Source organism: Microtus pennsylvanicus, chromosome 17 (assembly GCF_037038515.1).
Source record: "Microtus pennsylvanicus isolate mMicPen1 chromosome 17, mMicPen1.hap1, whole genome shotgun sequence".
Taxonomy (NCBI): Eukaryota; Metazoa; Chordata; class Mammalia; order Rodentia; family Cricetidae; genus Microtus; species Microtus pennsylvanicus.
Genome location: NC_134595.1, coordinates 17,804,771 through 17,825,930, shown reverse-complemented (window position 1 = coordinate 17,825,930; position 21,160 = coordinate 17,804,771). Strand labels below are relative to the sequence as shown.

The 21,160-nt window shown below is 41.9% G+C and overlaps 1 protein-coding gene across 3 annotated transcripts in view; it reads left to right on the top strand.

Annotated features, from left to right (window-relative positions):
• Positions 1–21,160, top strand: part of Fer (FER tyrosine kinase) — a 328,203-nt gene that overhangs the window by 273,158 nt on the left and 33,885 nt on the right. The gene's annotated exons all lie outside the window — the stretch shown is intronic.

Sequence of the window (21,160 nt, the reverse complement as noted above, 5' to 3'; positions counted from 1 at the left end):
GTTTCAGATTCTTAACCTATGTATTAAACATCCCAGTGTCTGGGTCCTAAAAACTCAGTGTTAGCAAAGAAATATAAGGCCAAGAAGAACAGAAACCAGGGCCTGGGAGATGGCTCATTTAGTAGCTAAGAATGGGCACTGCTCTTCCAGAGGATCCACAATCAGTTCCCAGCACCCATGTCAGGCAGCTCACCACTGCCTGTAACTCCAGCTTCAGGGGGTGACTATGGCTTCTGAAGACACCACACTCACCTGCACAAACCCACACACTCTGGAGATGGTACACTCGCATGCACAAACCCACACATTCTGGAGATGGTACACTCACCTGCACAAACCCACACACTCTGGAGATGGTACACTCACCTGCACAAACCCACATGCTCTGGAGACGGCACACTCGCATGCACAGACCCACACAGTCTATAGGCACTATAGTCACGTGCACAGATCCACATACAGACATACACATAGTTAAAAATAATTCTAAAATTCTTGAAAGATAAAAAGCTCCTAACTGAGCTCTCAGCTGGGAGGCCTGGAACAGCATAAAAACCTTTATTGTTGTGTTTTGAGTTTTGCTGTTGTTGCTGCTACTGTTGTTTTGGTAAAAATTCCCGTGCAGCCCAGGCTTATTAGATACTCAAGGATGAACTTGAACTCCTGATCCTCCTATCTCCTCCTCCCAAGTGTTCCTCTTGCAGACCCACACCATAGCAATGGATTCCTCTCTTACCCTGAAGACCCAGCCCCCCCCCCCCAGGAACTCAAGGTTTGGAAATACTATCTGTACTTTTTCTCTTACATATTTTTAGATCTCTTTACATAATATGGTGGACTGAAGTGTATTGTCAGCTATTTGCTGGATAATTATGCAATCATAATGTAGTCACTAAAAAAATTATGATTAAAAAGTCAGTTTATATACATACAGACATGAGTCTGTCTACTAGAACTCTTAAAGATGTACTTTTATTTTTAATTACATGTGTGTGGTCACATGAGTTCATGTGCTCACCGAGACCAGAGGCCTTGGGTCTCCTGGCGCTGGAGTTAGAAGCAGTTACTAGCCACCAGACATGGGTGCTGGGAGCTGAGCCTGAGTCTCCTGCAGGACCATTATATGCTCTTAACTGGTGAGCCGTCTCTCCAGCCCTGTCTACTGAGTTTTCCTGAGGGACTGAGTTTACTCCGTCCTATGGTGGTTGTACTTTCAGTGAGAATTTCAGCCCATTCCTTCCCCTTTCTCAAACCCATGCATAATTAGGATGGGAGCAGACTATTGGCGAAGACTGAATGTAAAGTGCTCAGCACGGTGCCTAGCACGTTGTAGCGTCTATGAAAATCAGTGCAAATGTTGTGTGTGTGTCTGTGTGTGTGTTTCTGTGTCTGTGTCAGCGTGTATATGAAGGAGAGTGTATCTGCTCACGTGTGGAGGCAAGAAGACAAACTCATTATTCCCCTCAGGTACCATCTGCCTTGTTCTATGAGACAAGGGACCTGGGCCTTACTGCTTAGGGTGTGCTGGTTGGCCAGAGTTCCCAGGATCTGCCATCTCTACCGCCTGAGCACTTGGATTATAGATTTACACCACTGTATTTTACTTTCTCGTGTTTGGCTAGAAAGCCCTTCCTAACTGCCCTGTCTAGCCAGCCTCAGTCTAGAAACTTAAGTCAATTTTAGCAGCAGCAGTAACAACAGTGGTTCTAGAATGTTTAAGTAACAGAAGACTGAATTTTTTTTCTCTAATCCTTCTAAAATGCTCGATGTTTCATTTGTAAATCTCTTGTATGACTCTGTTACTTAAGGGTAGGAGTTTCAGAGTGACAGCATTCTCGGCACACCACAGCTTTGCTCCTAAGCCAGGCCTGTTTCTGAGGCATTGTCTGCTTTTCTCCAGGACCCCTGGCTCCCTGGAAAGGAGCAGCAGTCAGGGCTGACACCACAGCTCTCAGGGGCAGCTCTTTTCCTTTGCAGTGTTCAGAATTCATACCTTTCTCAGTGTTCTTCTTTACTGCTGCCTCCAGTAATTGGGTTGGTTCCAAAACGATACTTTGGGTTCTACTCCTTGACCTGTAGCAGATTCTCTGCAGAAAACTGCAGTTATGCTCCTGGAGATAATCACATCTGTTGTCTTTAAATACTCCTGTTGCAATTGGCGGTGGCTGCTTACACACAGAGGGCATTCACCTTCCTCCTCCCCAGTCACCGATGCCCCATTTTATGTGCATTGAGGGTGGAGGCTATGGTCTCCATGCTCAATCTTTGTGTGGTTTAGTTTCCATTCCTCTTGGAAGGGCTGAAACGAACAGGATGAGTCTCCTGCCTGCTTCTGGAGACACCACGCTGCTTGGAAATGGGAGTTTGACATGTTGCTTTGCACGCTGTTCCTCTTAAAGCTCAAACACGGATAGCAACAAAAAGTTGTAGGCTGAATTGTCTTTTTCATCTATCTACAGAAGGACTGGTTAATGAATAAGAATGTATTGCCTGTGCTTCCTCACATGCGCAAGGACAGACTTTTTCAACCCTGATCTCCATCAGCCACCTAACAGGTTCTCACTGAACTGTTTATGTTGTGCCAAGCACAGCACTAGGTGTTACACGTATCGTTGTATGATTTATAGTCGGGTAGAGGACACAGATAAAGTCAGGTAAAGAACCAAATTGATATCCACTAATATGGCGCATGCTGGGGTAGAAGCAAGCAGGATACAAGTAAGAAAGTCTCACATAGCCCAGTGTCGTCATGTCAGTAAGAACTCAAAGAGTTAGCCGTGTGACTGGGCTGCCATGGTGCTCAGCACAGAAGGAAGGCCCTAACAATTCTGTTCCAGCCTAGCAGGTCTTGAGGCTTCCAACACGGAAGCCAGTTGGTGCCTACTGCATTCCCATGATGGAGAAATCCTAAGGTGATCTCTCTTGATGTGGTAGACATTATTGGTGGCATTAATTGTATGTGCTTTAGTTGTGCATTGCCTTCCAGCATAGACATAGGCATTCTGGGAAACTGTAGGTCATTGTCAGTGCATGGTTTAATAATAGTATGAAACTCCAGGTGTGAAATATTTTTAAACTCTTCATCTTTATGTACCAGTTATGTGCTTGCTAACTTTGCTTCTCTTTTTTTCAACTTTTGACCCTTAGCAGTAGAGTCCATGTCATGGTAGAGCCATCATAATTGAGTACCTAAGTCTGTACTGTGTACAAGGAACTGTTGGGTGCCAAAGCTACGGATGCCAAAATGATTCATGTGTGGTACCTGTCTATTGTTGCTATATTTCAAGGAGATTATTCATGCATTTTTTGTTGCTGAGAATTATTAGTAATTTTATATGTCACTGAGTGTCATGAATGGCCATTGCCAGCAGGAGGAAATAACATTTTATACAACCATCTCATCCCCCCTTTTAACATTTATTTTTTTATAATTTATTTATTTTATGTGCCTTGGTGTTTTGCCTGCACGTATGTCTGTGTGAGGGTGTGAATTCCCTAGGAACAGGAGTTGAAAACTGCCCTGAGAGTGCTGAGAATGATCCCGGACCTCTGGAAGAGCAGCCAGTGCTCTTAACTACTGAGCCATCTCTCCATCACCATCCCTTGTAGTGATAGGGTGAGCAGGCCTCTTTTTGTCCTGCCCGGCTCCCTCATGGCTAGCTTAGCCCCAGAAATAATTACACGGAAACTGTATTCATTTAAACACTGCCTGGCCCATTAGTTCCAGCCTCTTATTGGCTAATTCTCACATCTTGATTAACCCGTTTATAATAATCTGTGTGGCACCATAAAGTGGTGGCTTACCGGGAAGATTCTAACCTACGTCCATCTCAGGCCAGAGCTTCATGGCATCTGCCTGTCTCTGCTTTCTTTCTCCCACAATTCTGTTCTGTCTTCCTTGCCTACCTATGTTCTAACCTATCAGGCCAAGCAGTTTTCTTTATTAATTAACCAATGAAAGCCACAGATAGATAGAAGACCCTCCTATATCTACCGCTGCCTTTAACGGTACCACTTCCTCTGTGCTTTATTTTAACCTTCCCTAGTTTTATAAACAATGCTGTAAATACGTTTTCACAGGTCTGCAGTTTGCCATTGAAGCTGCTGTGAACCCTAAGAGCATCCTAGTAGCAGCAGTGGCTGCAGCCCGACCTTGAGTATGAGTGGAGCACTCTCTGCCTCACCCCAGCCTGGCCTTGAGTATGAATGGAGCACTCTCTGCCTCACCCCAGCCCGGCCTTGAGTATGAGTGGAGCGCGCTCTGCCTCTGCCTCACCCCAGCCCAGCCTTGAGTATGAGTGGAGAGCGCTCTGCCTCACCCCAGCCCGGCCTTGAGTATGAGTGGAGCACTCTCTGCCTCACCCCAGCCTGGCCTTGAGTATGAGTGGAGCACTCTCTGCCTCACCCCAGCCTGGCCTTGAGTATGAGTGGAGCACTCTCTGCCTCACCCCAGCCTGGCCTTGAGTATGAGTGGAGCACTCTCTGCCTCACCCCAGCCCGGCCTTGAGTATGAGTGGAGCACTCTGCCTCACCCCAGCCCGGCCTTGAGTATGAGTGGAGCACTCTCTGCCCCACCCCAGCCTGGCCTTGAATATGAGTGGAGTGTGCTCTGCCTCACCCCAGCCTGGCCTTGAGTATGAGTGGAGCGCGCTCTGCCTCACCCCAGCCCGGCCTTGAGTATGAGTGGAGCGCTCTCTGCCTCACCCCTCTTTCCCCACTCATGGTCACATACGTATTTACTGTACTATCGTGAAAAACTGCCATGCATACAATTCTTAAATCAGGAAGTTTATAAGTGACTACATAGTCAAACTACATCTTTACTTGTAATCATGATTAAAAATATCTTTGACTATTTCCAGGTGGCTTTGGGGAGGATATAAAACAACAGACTTTTCTTAATTAAGGCACTCCTTGTAAACACTTTAAATGTCAGTATGGGATTCTAATCTGTTTTCCCTGGTTTCATTAATAATGTGATGCTTTTCTGCTTTCTATTTGAGAATTACTGAATTAAAATCAAGAAAGAAAGCGTAATCATTGTCATACTTGTGGTGCCTGCCTTCCTATAGACAGCATCCATTTTACACTGTTCAGGCTCGAGTGGGGTGTTCCAGAGTTGGGACTGCAAGTGATAAGGTGCCCATGTTAATATTAAGCAGTTTCCATGGGCTAATTAATTGTAAACTACCAGAGTATTTACATGCCAGTGTACTAAAGTTCACATTGTACAGGCTAAAATGGTCTGTACTGTTTGTATTAGCACATGGATCACACTGTTAATATGCTTTCTATCAAAATCGAAAGAAAAATTTGGATTGGGAGCTTTACAAAATGATCCTACATGTGTATGAAAAATAAACATGCCATAAATAAACAAAAATAGTCTTAGTTGCTAAAAGCAACTGATACACACTTAGCTTAGTTGTATTTTAGTCAGTGCTGAAGAACTTGTTGAGCTGGTTAGTGTCATGGGCACTACTTAGTAGAGTGTATAAACTGAGATGGCTTGGCTGAAAGACAGAGCCACAGACCAGTTAGAATTCAGGTTCTGTTTCTTGTCCAGCATCTTCAGTTTTCAGTGTGTTGCCAATGTCATAAAGTAATTCCAAGCATTACCTGAAACAAATGTGCCTAACTAAAGCATGTGTCCACAGTGAATATACAGAAATTGGCATAGTTGTTGCTGCTATTATTTAAGTCTTCTCTGAAGATTGAACCCAGCATGCTGCTGTCAACATTGAGAGCCAAGGCCAGGCCACTTTAGAAACTTAAAAATTAGCAAAGACCCAGAAATCAAAGTTATCACCTGATACCAACTCAAATGCTGCATTTGGTGTTATGGAATGTGACACCTCAGTCTTTACCTAAAGGAAAGCTATAACAAAGTGAGAATTATTTTTCTTTTTGTAAAGGAGACAAAGTAAATAAATAAGTTGCTACCATAGGAGTATATTTATCATTCATTTCCTTAAGCATGCTTGCATGCTTAGATTCTCTCCTGCAGGCTTAGATTCTCTCCTGCAGGCTTAGATTCTCTCCTGCAGGCTTAGATTCTCTCCTGCAGGCTTAGATTCTCTCCTGCAGGCTTAGATTCTTTCCTGCAGGCTTAGATTCTCTCCTGCAGGCTTAGATTCTCTCCTGGATGCTTAGGCACTTGCATGCTTAGATTCTCTCCTGCATGCTTAGGCCCTTGCTTGATTAAGCCCCTGCATGCTCATCACATAGCAGTTGCTCTTCTCATAGGTGGGGGATTAGACTGTAACAGAGTATACTTCCTGCCTCATATTCTTCTTTATTCCAGTGGAATTCCAGGTCCTGGCCTTAACTCCATCAGGCATCAAGGACAGGTTGGAGGAGTAATAGAAGCTTCTGGTGCCCCAGCAAGGGAGTCAGCTCTCCTTAGACCTGTAAAACACCAAACCCCAAGGTAGAGCAAAAGGACAAAACCCCATTGCCCCCATTCACAGGAGATAGGTCCCTTGAGTCCAACTCAGGTAACATTGTAATTCCAGAAGCCTCAGTTAGTACATGGTGCATAGGGACATTGACTGAAAAAGACCAATAGCATGAAATAAATACAGCCCAGGGGAGAGCTATCCATTTATCTTCCATGTTCATTATTACATAATCTGTAAAATGATTTCCATCTAACTCATTTGCAGAGGGCATGTACAGTGTAAGTTTTTATGTGTTCTGATTTTGCTGGAAAGGAAATAGCTATGTTGTTGGAAAGGAGTTCTTTATCTTGTAAGTAAATTGTTAATTTGCAATCAACAGTAAAAGAAAAGTCTGTAGTCACCTAGCCTTCATTTCAGAGTACTCCTCTTAGAGCAGAATAGAGGTATGAAGATATAAACAGTGCTCAGGATTTATAGTGTGGTTCACAGAGCAGGGGCTTCCATCTTAATTATGAACATCTGCCTAGTCATAGTACCACCAAGTGACTGTCACAGCGGGTGAGTCCTTAAGGGATTGGTCTTGGCAATTCCAGGTGGCTCAGACTCACAGCCTGTGAAAGAGCTTGGGTGTCCTTGATGGAGGTGCGATCTTGAAAAGGATTGGAGCGAGGGAAACAAGAGCTTTGGGCCAATGAGCTACAGGATCTTCATAATTCCTTTTAAGAACTCTGAGAAGGGCACTCTAGAGCTGTTCTTCAGAATTGCTCGGGACAGTTCTACTGCAAGCCTGGCTTATGCCTTCCTTTATAAACTAGTCTGATTTTTCACCACTGGGACTCACTGGGCTTCTGCTGTCCCAGGGTTTCTGCTTCTGCCTTTCCCTTCTGGTTTTCTCTGTTGCTGCACAGAGAGGCAAACAATATGCACTCAAACGTGGAAAAGAATGTGAAGATGTCTGAAGCTCTGCTGTGTGGCCTGGGCATCCCTGTCAACCACAAACCACACTGAGGTAAACTGGGAGCAGGATAGCGTTATAAGTGAGTGTTTTAAAAGGTATATACGTTTTTAAAAGGTATTCTAATTCTGCCTTTCCTCCTGTTTTGGAAATATATGGAAAGACAGTAACACATACATATCACATGTAAAGCAGGAATGTTTCATTGTATTACTGTCTGAGACATTTTCTCTAGAAAATGATCTCAAAAGTAATGATAGAGTTGAATTTACCTGGTTATAGCTTGCAGTTTATTCTCATATGTAGATTGTCATCTGATTCTGACAGTAGTCAAGGGAAGCAATCATCACTGTTGCGTAAGTGAAAGAACACAATTTGAGTAAGAAAACATGTGTTTCCAGGGCTTTGACCTCAATATCGACTTCCAAGTCTGATCCTTTTTTTCTCCTTGTAATCATGTTTATGCATATATCAAATTGTATTTCAATAATACTGGAAACACATGGATTTTAGTCCAAGCTTTAACTCAGTTACCGCTGTGACATTTGTATAAATATTACTTCCTCAAGAACTTGTCATCATTGTAAAATAATTTTGACATCGATATGAAGCAAAAAGGAATCCTAATATAATATTAGGTAATGCAGACTGTACAACCTGTCTATTTAAAACTACTGTTTGCAAAGCCTTCATTTCCTTGAAAGTAAATTGTGTCTTCTACAAGCAGATTGCCTAGTCTGCTCACTGAGGCTCTCTTGAGCCTTTGTAAAGGAAAGAGACATGGGGACGGAAGGAAGCCTTTTATTCCAGCTTAGGTCATGCAGGGATGTTTTCTCCACAGCAGAATTGGGCATGCTAACTTTAATTCTAATTTGCGTGTGTGTGTGTGTGTGTGTGTGTGTGTGTGTGTGTGTGTGTGTGTTTGAGTTTGTGTGTGAGTGCATGTACACTGTGTGTGTGTGCGTGCACACACGTGTGCATAAGTGCATGTACATTTATGTATGGGGGAGGTCTGGGAGAAGGAAAGGAAATGCACCGAAACCGATCTCTCACTCTGTGGCTAGGCACCAGTGTGCCCATGTGTAGTCAGATTTTGCTTTGGGCCAGCAGCTCACAAACAACACAGAGGCTTATTATTAATCATGAGAGCTTGACCTTAGCTTAGGCTTGTCCCACTAGCTCTTAAAACTTTAATTTACCTGTTTCTAATCATCTGTTTTGCTGTGTGGCTTTTTACCTTTCTTTCATTTCTGTATGTCTGACTCCCCCCATGTCTTTCTGACATCTTGCTGGTGTGATTCACCAGCCTAGATTCCTCCTCTTCCTCCCTCTCCCCAGAAATCCCGCCAATCCTTCCTATATCACTATCAGCTGTTCAGCTTTTTATTTTACCAATCACAGCAATACGTCTTCATACAGTGTACAAATATTGCTCAACACCTCTCAGTGGATGCTCTCCCTGGGATTTACTGGGGTTGTCCTGATGAGTCTGCCTGCCAGACCTCGTTCTCTGTGCTCATGTCTAAAGCCTCTCCTAAGTTGTCACCCTTGGCCTAGCTTTTGGGAAAGGATCAGGGTTAAGACAAGGCTAACTTCTAACTGTAAAGAATAAGGCCCTGGAGGACCTCAAAATTGTCATGAAGTGTAGTGACTCTCTCATCCACAGAAGGAAGAACTCATCTGATAGAAAAGAGCCACAAACAAAAATAGAAATAATGGTGGTGGAGAGGTTAGAGACCCATAAAAGGCAAGTTTTAGAGCTATCCTGTGGCTGCAGCCCAGAAGATGAACAAAGCCAGTTTTTAATTCCACTGCTGTTTTATGGGGACTCAAAGGCTGTTTGGTTCTCTTTCCCATGTGGTCTGGGCTCTGCTCTAGTAGCTAGTGAATTGTCTAACGTGGGAAGGATGTGGCCTAGCATCTTCTGAAGGCGAACTGATACCCTTAACCCTGGGGAGACCCTAATCGATGTGCCCCTTACTAGTTCTCTGCATCCTCACTGTCCCCCGGGAAGGGGGAAGCGTGTCTCCACATGCAGAGAGGACAGGGAAGCATGTCAGGTGAGGAGCGAGTGCAGAGCACACACAGGGGAAGGAAGGAGTCCAGAGATGGGGAGGGGGGGAACAACTCTACTTCTGCTCGGTGAGGAAGGAAAACACTCTCTGAGTTACCGTGGGGCACTTGCAGGTCTTAAGATTTCCATAGTCCGTATTATGTGTTAGTAGTTTTATGTTTCTTGATATAAACATTAGCAAAGAGAGTAAAAAGATGTTAGAGGAGAAATCCATAGGCATGGAAGAAGGTACAACTTCCAGTAACAAGATAAAAATCTCTGGGTATCTAAGGTGTAGCCTAGAAGATGAAGAGCATGCAATTATTTGGTGATAATCCTTACACAGTGCATATTAAATTATTTCATTACATTCTGTTTTTGTCCGTTAATTTTTAAATGAAAGAAAAGGAAACATTCACTGAAGATCTTGTTGTCAACTATAAGCCTTAGATTTAGTTTTCCACTAAACTCATTTTTATTGCTTGAATTAATGTTGCTGTCAAAATTATTCATTTCTCCAGTTGTTCCTTCCTGTGAAGGCTCCACTTGATGTTCACAGACTGGGTGCTGTGGGGTCACGTGCCCCTTCAGAGTTGGCCTGACCTATGACAGGCACATCGTGAGTTTCAGGAAGGACTAAGTGGTCGCCCTCCAGGACTGTATCAGAAGTGAATGCAGGTTCCTAGGGAACTGGGGCAAAGGAGAGGAAAGGCCTCACACAGACTCTGAGGGAAGATCTTGTTAACATGACTGAGGGACCTGGGGTGTTAGAGGACCTCAGAGAGGGTCAGCAGCAGCAGGACCAGAAGGATGTACTTGAGCTGGTGTGCCTACTAGAACATCTAGGAAAAGGAATGGACTCCAGATAAAATATTGGGGTGGGGGTGAAATCTATAAAAGAGACTGGCCAATACTTAGGTGGCCATTGAATCCACTGGAAAGGATGAGATTTGTAGGTGTAAGTGGGTGAGGGCTGAGGCCAGAGCAGCATCTGTAAAGAGGGGAGCCAGTGAAAAATTGGACTTAAAGGGACCCAGTAGGCCCAGGCTTTCTCTCAACATAACGACAATCTCTTTCAGGCCCCCTTTGGGTTATTTTCTGAATCTCTGTCTTGCTTTCAACCCTACAGAAGGTTCCTATTGCAACCTCATTTCAAAAGCTTCTCATTCTTCACAGCCCAGAAAGCTTGCTAAAAGAGAGAAATAGTCCTATTAGACATCACCAAGGTAGCATTTTTAAGGAAATACAGCTTGACTGTTATTCCATTTTCAGATGTCAGAACTGGTTCTTATTTCACTGTTTTCTCCTATTACAATTTAGAAGTTTTCTGGTAAGTCAGCATAAAAATCGTGGTAACTCTATGCCTTATTACGAAAGCAAACCTCTAGTGTTCTTCTGGTATGCTGCGTTGTCATGGGAACAAACATTTTGCTGACGTGTTCTCAAGCTTAGTATTCTGATGAATTGGCCCGGGGATAGAAATCGATTGAAAACTTCTCCATATTACAATGGCTAGAGTGAATATCAGTTAGGATGATGGGAAACCAGTTGAAGGACAGGGCCTGCACAGTGCTGGGTAGATTGCAGTGTACAAACTGAATTAAAGAGGGAAGGCAGCTGTCAGTCATTAGCTCGCTGGTGAGTGTATAATCGAATCATATCAGAAATAAAGGCTAAATTACTTTTCTCTTGCTCCCTGCAAAGGCTCACGTTGCACTCGTCTATAGTGCACACATCTGTAGTGCACAGGAAGCAAGACATTTCTGTTATAAATGTGAGCTGGTGGGGTAGACAGTGAGAGTGCCTGGGTTTTGTTACTAACATTGTAAGTCTATATTTTCTTCTGTGCACACAAAAGAACCATGTGCATATTACATTAAAAAGCAATGAATTCTTTTCATGGCTCTTAATGTTTTCAATAAAGCTTTAGACAGAAAAGAATGGGTAGACTGAAATATAACAGACTTTTTACTGTAATAGACTAAAATTATGTATGCCTTCCTATTATATTGGATAATTACACAAATACAAATAAAGACAGAAAAGAAAATACATTCTCTGAAGCAACATCGTGGCGTCTTGAGCGGAACTAACGAGGCTGTCACTTGGAAGGTCACCTTCCTTATGCTTCATTTGGTCAAATATGTTATTCAAATTACATGGGAAAGAGCTTTGTAGGATTATATAGTTCTTTACTAGAGCCCAGACATTGTTTTAAATACAAAAACAAAAAACAAAAAAACAAGAATACCATGCAACTACCAAACATGGTCCTTTAATTTTCCATCAGAAAATTATTAATGATTTTTAAGCAAGCAGAAAGAAAATATAAACACTAAAACCTTTGTTCAAATGGTTTGGTGTCCAGTGCTGCCCCTCTGGCAGTCTTAGAGTTCAGATGTATCTTCGAACATAAGACACTGGATAATAGACCAGCAGAGCCTCTTTGAATCCCAGCCCTCCGATGGTAGAATGAATTGGAAGGAAGAGATTGTCACATGGCCAACATAAAAGTCCCGTATGCTGTAGTAAGTGGAGACTTAAGGGTAAAGCACCCTTCTCAAAACCCGTCTTTGCCCTCTAGCTTGCACAGAAAACATCATGGACCCCTGGACCTCTGTGATGTCACCTCTCCTGACTTGGAAAAAGTTGTAGGGTCTGGTGGTTGCTATGAGCAGACCAAAGTCTGTTCAAGGATAACACCTAATGGAGGGAACATAACCAGGACAGATGGGTGGTCTGTAGAGGTAACGTGGAGAATTCTCCCTGACACTGGGGAGGAGTAAGCAATTTATAGTTTATAATACAAATTTCGCTTTTCTTAATTTTCATAAGCCATATTAGTGATGCCCTTTTTCGTGCATTAGGATTGTTTATTAGGAACGAAAAACCTCATAAGAGTTTCAAGTTTTATAAAATATTTGAAGATTTTGATGACAAAACTGAACAACCACAGTTGGTACTATAGACTAACTGGAAGCGACGCCATTCTCTAACCATACCAGAAGGTAGAAAAGCTTTGACTTTGTATTAGAATGTCATCATTTTTTACTCATTAGTAAATAGCATGAAATCTTTGGTGTTGAGAGTCTTTGTAGTTGGCCTTTGTTCCTCCGTGTGCTGGGAGGAAGCTTTGCTTCCAGCTGTACTTCGTTGTCTGTCTGTTGAAGAGGGGTCTCGTGTGAGCTCAGCTCCTCTGGCCTGCTGCTCTATGAAAATGACGCTCTTGGGTACTGGGTTATAGGTGTGGTTCCCAAGCCCAGCTTTCACAGAACTCACTTAGGAACACAGAAAAACCGCTCTCCATCTCTCCCATAAACAGAGGTAGAGAACTTGCTAGTCTACATGCTAGCTCCTAAAAACTGTTTTCTAGAAGTGACAGTTATGACTAGCTCACATTTCACTGACCAGATCGTGTTCCATAACCATGCCTGTGTATAGAACAGTAAGGATGAATCCTCCTACAAGGCACAGCACCATATGTTTGTGACCTGTGGCATAGCTATCACACCAGTTCCTTTATGTGCTACTCCAGCGATGAGTGCATTACTTCTTAGTTTATTTATGGTTTTAAAACCATAAATGTCTCCAAGCACATCAGCTGGAGAGGCCTTGAACCTCATGGCCATCTCTTCAGTATGTCAACCAGAAGTTGGAGGCCAATGTTCATTTTTCTTGATTTGTTACTACTGAAAATTATCACCTCCTCTATAGTTTTAGAAACAGCATCCTTGATCTTTTTTAGGAGATTGAAGATAGAATGCCAGCAACAGCTATACAATCTGTTTTTGTTCTGTCATTTACATAGTAAGGTCTTGTTTTGTTTTGGGTGGTCGTGGAATTCATGCTTGATACTGGAATTACCAACAGATTAAAAACTGTGGCAAGAGCATCACTAGTGTTAGAGCATTTGAAAAACCCGATCCATATCTGCTTGCCTAATAATATGACCCAGCTCCCTTCTCTTTATGGCATCAGTGAATGACAAGGATGAATATATTGCTTGACTGCTGAATTACTGAGCAAATATGGGTAGGAATTACATAAAGAATCAGGCTCTGATCTAGGATGTTTTATGGAATAAATGTGGTTTTAGGGATTATAAAATTTATTTAAGAAATTAAAAGAGCCATGCTTGAGGATTCTGCAAAGAATGACACAGCTTTATGAGTGTTCACTGAGCTAGTGCTGTGCAGCAGACTGCTGAACACTCCAGGCAAACACACACTGTGTTACAGGTAGTGGGGGCTGGAGAAAGAGTCAGCCTATGGAATCGGAAGGCAAATTCAGTTGGAGAAGAGAGGGGAGGCAAGTTCTTGTTGTCACTGTGGTCCTCAGCCATGGTGTCCTTTTGTCCTTTCTACTTGGCCTCTTTTATGAAGTCTAGTATTGGGTTTCAGGTTCGTTTATTTGATTGTTTGGTTTTAAAGTAAAAAAATGTAGTATATTAGAATTATAGATTGTAGTCTGTTCCAGATAATGAGACCCTAAAATATTTGTCTTTTTAATGTTATGTGAGTTGATTGCCAGATAATGAAATGGATTGTTGAGGGGTTTTGTTTATTTGTTGTTTGTTTTGTGGGGTGGGATAGGGTTGTCCTGTCACTGAAGGTAGAATGCGATGATTTTAAGTCAGTGACATTGCATTACTTCTGGCACTCTGCTGTAGGCAAGAATCTGTCTATGCTGGGTGACATGCTCCCCTTTCATTAAGACTGAGGTCCCAGTCAGGACAAATTCTAGGAGCTCTGCCATTCCACTAAATACCCCGAACAGCCAGAGTCAGCACTTGGAACCTTCTCAGGATATCAGGAAGAGTTTCATTAAGGAATGAGATGCTGGCTACTCTAGCCAGAGCCACCCACAGTCACGGAAAAGTGAACAAATAAAGTTTATCCTGTGCAACAGAGAGCCTCAGTATAGACATGTAGTTCTCTTTTCGCCAGTCTAGGGGATGGAGATGCCTTCTCCAACGAACCTGTGAGTATCGAGTTAAAGGACGGATAGGCAAAACATTTGAGATCAGTCCTAACAAATATCTAATATAAAAACTTTTTAAATTTGACCTACATTTCATCCCAGAAAAATTACCTTCCTAACATGTCAATTCAAAGATCTTTCCCTCAGCTCAGAGTTCACTCCCTCCACAGCCCATCTGTCTGTCATCCAGGTAGACTCCATCCTGCCTGCCTGTCTCTAGTCACCTGCACTTGTGTGCACATTTACCCCCCACAAAGACAGTATCCCACATCATTTCCAACACTGGGTGTTTCTGAATAGAAGAGTGAGGACTGGAGCCTGAGAAGACCAAAGGGGGCAGAGGAAGTTAGTCAGGAATACCCAAGCACAGGCAGACAGGGAAGGAGAGGCAATCAGCTGCTCCAAACACAAAGGAATGCTGGGGACAGGTTGATCTGACCCATGCATGTTATATGCATGTACTGCATCACACCACCCCCATAAATATGCATCACTATACACTTTAACAGCGCTTCAGGGAGCAGTGATGCTAACTCCTGTTTCGATCTGGATGTACTGTGTACATGCAGAGTTATTTCACTGTACCCCGTGACAACCTGGTGAATACCAAATGACTCTTGTTCTGGTTAGTGCTATAGGAAAAAATGAACAAAGCCACAAACCAATGTCGTATTGCCACATAGCCTACGTTAGGGGTCTGATGAAGGATAAAAGACCACAAGGGTATATGTACATACTCAGAATTAGCAGGGCACATACTCAGAATAGGAGGCCAGAGGCATTGGGTCCCTCTTGTAGCTACAGTTTCAAGCTGATGTGAGCCACCTGACATGGGTGCTAGGATTGAACTCAGATATGCTGCAAGAATGGACATGTTCTCAACCACTGCCATCTCTCCAGCCCCTAGATAATGTTTGAAAACTATGTCACAAACTCCACTATAGGAAACTATATACAGAGGCCTCCTTTTCCTTTGCCTGCGTGTGAGCTTTCTGACAACTCTAGGGTTGAATGTGTATGAAGTCACTGACACTTCGGTGTGTTCTAGAGGACAAGGTGACCTGCGCCAGGGCTCCAAAGGAAATCAACTGAAATCTCTCGACCGTGAAAACCTCCTCTTGGCCGAGTTCTATAACAATAGCTTGAAAAAGAAAAGCTTATAAATTTCATCTCATTTGGGGATCTTAAATTTACCTTTCAGCCAAGTGCTTCAGTGCCTGGTGTTCTCAAAGTTTTTCCTTCCATCAGTTGGAAGGAACTTGCCTCACCCTCCAGCCCCCACCCCCACCTCACATGCCAGCCTCCTGATTAAGCCACCCATCTGAGCTTTACCTATCTCTCCATGGAAGCAGATCTACCACTCAGACCCGGGGGATTTCTTAGGAGGGCCTTGTTCAGTGAGATAAAACTTCTGGGATTACTCAGGAGGGCCAGATTTGTGGAAGGAAGTCCATGTACGTAGAGGATGTTCTTACTGGACTTTATTACTGTCACTGATGCTGCATTGCTCAGGAAATGTATGTTAATGTTTTCCTCTTGCTTTTTAAGGCCTTGAGTTGGATGGGCTGAATATTAAAGCTATTTGATTGCTAGAAAATAGACCCTACATTTTATAAACTGCATGTGATTATTTTAAAATAAAACAGAACTTGTTATAAATAACAGTGAAAATTAAGCAAACTTACATCTTGGTATATATTTTTAAGTCATGTACAGTTGGCATACTAGCTAACCAGAACTAAATAATGGATTTTAATAAAATTATGAAAAATGTAAATCATAATTTTCTACCTTACTTGAGTTTAAACAAGAAAGGAAGACTGGAATTTTATAGTGAAATAAATTTTGTTTTTAGTATCTCTTATTGGTTTCCAATTCAGTATCTTTTACTGGCTTCCAAATGTTTCTTAGCAATGAGGTTCAAACCTGAGATCAGATCTTTTACACACAGGACCACAATGAGAAATTCTCTGATCTAATCCAGCTGCCATCAGAGATAATAAATACCTTCTTTCCAGGTCACTGACTTCCATACTACTATTGACTACTAATCTTTATTATTGACAGAATTTCTATTATTGTAGCCAGATTTTGGATGATAATCACTTTACCTGCCTTGTTCTTTCTATAAACAGTAAATTTCATTCTTTCAGAATCTCGAAAATATGAATTTTTGGTATTTTCCCAATCTGTGCCTAATTAGAGCCGGAGAGTCTTTCTCAAAAGTGACACACTGGATAATGACTTAGAGTCTACATGAAGTAGATGCGGGATTGACAGAGTGAGCCGTGGTGTGTGCAGTGCTGGCCCATATGGCAGCTGTGGCACTGGCACAAAGGCTGCCATGCTGTATGCACCATTACCTCAGAGCTGGTGAGTCAGGAGGGAAACCGGTAGGTTACCAGAAGATTCAGTGATATGCAAAGGAATAATTAAAGACAAACAGGTTTTCAACACCACCATGAAGAAATTCAGAAAATATATTAGAGAAATATATAATGTATGTGGCAAATGACAATTATGATTCATAAGGATTTATAAATCAGTGTGGTTAGTGCATGGAAAAATAATTGTATAACTTTATAAACATGAATTTAATATAGATAACATTATATTTGAAACATGCTAAGTCCAAAAGTCATTAGAGAAATGCGAATTTTTTTTAAAAAACTGGGTATCTTTTTTTAAAAAAACTGCAGATGATAAAAATGAAAAAGAATAGCATGAATCAGTGGACGAGAAGGAAAGTAGCTGCACATACGCCAGTACTGCAGTGCCAGCTGCAGCCTCTTTGGCAATCACTTAATACTGTAATTCTCAGAAATCATAACTTTGTGTCTACTTTGTTGCGTTGTTTTATTTCTAGGAATCTATTTTATAAAACTGATAACTACATGAAAAGATACGTGTGAACAGATGTCTATTGCAACATTATTCATAAAAGAAGAATTAAGTGTTTTATTTAAATTATGGTCTGTTCAGTAATGGAGTCCTGTAATGTAAGAATATTTGTTGGCAAGATAAATTTTCGTACTTTAGTCTTAACTGAAAAAGACAAGGCAATTTTCAGATAAGATACCACTTTCTTGATATTTTGCATCTTATAAATTTGTACACACAGCCATGTATATTCTACATAGATAATTTATATGTTTTTAGAGAGAAAATTTTGGAATTCCAAAATATCAAAAGTCATATCTATTTTTAGATTCCAGGTAAATAATTGCATATATTTACAAGACCAGGTGTTCAATCCTAGTGATACAAAAAGAAAATAAAATCTTTAATTACAAAGTCAATCCATCTTTAATTATGTATTAAAAGGGTTTCATGTTGTGCATATAGTTGTTGAAATGCATGATATGCATGATGGAGAAATCCATAACTGGGTGCACTTAGGTTTTAGAGTATATAATTTACCAGAAAGGTAATTTTCTAGCAGCTCCAGCTCTCAGGAGAATAATGAAGAAATCAGCACTGGGATATAGGCCGGTGGGTAAAGTGCTTGCCGTCCAAGCAGGAGGACGTGATTCGAGACCCCAGAACCCACATAGAGCCAGATACAGTTGCACACACCTGCAGTCCTGGTGTCTGTTGGAGACCAGCTTTGACAGAAATACCACTTACCAGAGTAGGGGCATGGGGATCAGAAAATAAGAAAGAGTAAGAAGATGTGGATGAAAATAATAAAATAGAAACACAGGACACAGGGAGGGAGTTCCAGTGAATACTGAAATCCATGCTCTTTTATATCCCAATACATCAGGGGGAAGAAGACAAAAGACTGCCTTAACATGATACAAAGAACAACTAGAACAGCTACTTGCTTCAGTACTTTGAGCCATCAAGCAATTAATCCATGATAAAAAAAAAAAGGCATTTTATCTAGACCAGGTACCCTTGAAGGCAGCCACTCCCAAAGTCAAACCTCTTATTTCAAAAGTAGGAGCAGAAGTATGCTTGAATTCTCTGACCTTTGGTCAGGGGGTAGTGGGTCTACCTGTATGCACCATCTTAATGTCAAAAGGACCAAGACCAAGTAACTACACCCTAGGTCAGGCTGTGGAGCCCTGGTTGTTGTCAACAACTTTGAGCAACCTCAAACTCTCTGACCTTCAGACAAAGTGGAAATTGGGTTACATTTTTGGGCCTCCACAGGTTTTCTTTCTGAATGATGGAGTTGGAGGCTGGAGATGCCCAAAAAACTCAGGACTCAGCAGGCCTGATATGCACAACAACAAATAAATACAAGGCCCTGTCTCTAACAGAGTGGGAGACAAGGCTGGTACCTGAGCTTGTGCTCCGACATCTGCACGTGTGCTGCCTGTGTGCACGCCCACATTCAAACACACACACAAATAGGAAAGATGTGTGAAAGATAGCTGAAACCTAAATAAAGCCGTAAAAGCCACCCGCTGACACCCTGATAGTTTGCGTAAAGAAACATTTAGGCATTTTTATTTTGACTTCAAGTTTAAGTCTCATAAATTGGGTTTTTAGGTTCTCAGATTTGAATTAGAAAATTAGAGAAGCTGGGCGATGGTGGCGCACGCCTTTAATCCCAGCACTCGGGAGGCAGAGGCAGGCGGATCTCTGTGAGTTCGAGGCCAGCCTGGTCTACAAGAGCTAGAAGCCAGGACAGGCACCAAAGCTACAGAGAAACCTTGTCTCGAAAAACAAAAAACAAAAAATAAAAAATAATTAAAAAAATAAAGAAAAAGAAAAGTAGAGAAGTTGAGGGGGTGTAGACCAGGGAGAGGAGACAGGAGACTTGGAAGCAGGAACAGCAGTGAAGGAAAGGGGCAAGTTCTGAGGTGAGTGTAAGTAGAGTCTGCCGAGACAGTCCCTCGGGCGTCTCTCTCATAGACCACCTTGTTGTCCTCACTGTGATTTCCTTAAATCATGGGGAACATGTGACCTTGCTTTCACTCTGCTTAAAGGTGTCCAAAAGTGTAACAGAGTTTTACCAAGTTTTTCATTAAGGTAACTACACCTTTATCTTCGCCAAAATACTTAAAGTGGATCTCTGCTGCCTCCTTAATTGTCCACTTCCTGTGTTCTGGTAGGTGGAAGTGTCAACACCAGAGAAGCAGCAGCCACATGAGATGGCTTTGAGATGCTAAGATGAGAAAGGCCAAGTTTTATTAAGTTGTGTGACCTAGGAGACAGGATAGCCCATGGTGGGGCTGTTTTACCCATTGGTAAGAATGCCACCTAGCCAAGGTCAGTCAGGGTCTCGAAAAGCCAACATAAATTAAATAGATCACTTTCTCTTTTTACTTGTGTATTTAAAGAAAAGGAAGGGCATAAATGTTGTGACATGTTTATTCCTTAATCTCAGCAGGCTGTCTATGCGACAGTATGTATAACCTCATTAATAATGCCTAAATTTGAGGCAAATGCCCAAAGTCTGTCCCTGAGACAGTGTGTGTGAGACAGTCCCTGAACCTAAGAGACTGACCAGCTTGGCTGTGTTCAGTGGTTCAGCCCGTCCCTCATCTCCCAGGGGCAGGCTTCTCTCATCCATCCTTTCTCCTTAAGTGTGTCTTCACTTGGGCTGGACCTTGCTGTCACCAGTCACATTTCCTCCAGGGAACCCTGTTTCTCGGCTGAGCTTGATCACCCGTCTTACTATCTTATCACCTTATTATGACACTAAATTAAGCTTATTTGATGTCCTTTACCCCTCACCATAGACTTACAACACTCTCCAGAGTATGCATACTAGCCTGAATGAGCCTGGTTTGTTAAGTAGAAGACAAGCAAACGCTGCATAGACGTTCTTAATGTCTGCTGGCTAATTCTTAAATAATAAGTATATATTTTAGGGTCTGAGAAGCCAGTATCTCCTTAAAGGGATTGCTGCCCCGGTACACACACTCATCCTCAGTATTCTCATGCCCTGTAAATTACCTGAGGCATGATTAAAGATGAAGTTTCTTGGTTGTATTGCTGGTGTTGGAGTAGTCATTTGTGTGTGATATTTTAAAATGTTTAAAAGTAGAACTTGTTGAAAATTTCTCTGGTACAGGTAAATCCTTACCAGACTCACAGCATGAATTATTATTGCTCAGTAACCAGATGGCATTTTATAAACTATAATCATATATGCAAAGTAATGAGCTCTAAAATAATAAACTATAGATAAATATTTTGAAGAACTTATCTTCAGCTAGTTCTTTGTCTCTTTGATGGTGGAAATAGTCTGAAATAGTTTAAAATAGTCTTGCCGAATAAAAAATTATTGTAATTCACGAAATAATTATTTTCTGCTGTGTGATATTTTTGATGTAAGTTTTAGATTTTTAAAAATCATACATCTGTATTTTCAGTGTCAAGGCAACATTTTCTCATATCACTGTCAAATAGAAGGCTAGACTCAGTTGCAGAACAACTCAATTCAAATGTAAAATTTGGTTTTCTATTTTACATATTGTTATACTGAGCTCTGTCACTGCAGAAACCAATGAAAACTGAGCCTGCCTAATAAGAAAATGTATAGATTAGTAAATCTGAAAACTGCTACAAAAACTACAGATCCCCACCCCAGGTACAAGGGAAGAAAGGCTAAGTTTGGACGTGCAGCGAAGTGCGTGATTTCTCCCTTGCTTCCATTAATGGTTGTATTTTCCTTCATTGGCAAATTGCGACATTTGCTGTGGCAGAAAATCACTGAAGAGCTTGACTCCAGGAGAGATGGCTCCAGCAATGGAAGTAGGACTAGATTGTAGTCTCAAGAGCTGTGGAAGCATCCTCTGATGTAGCGTGACA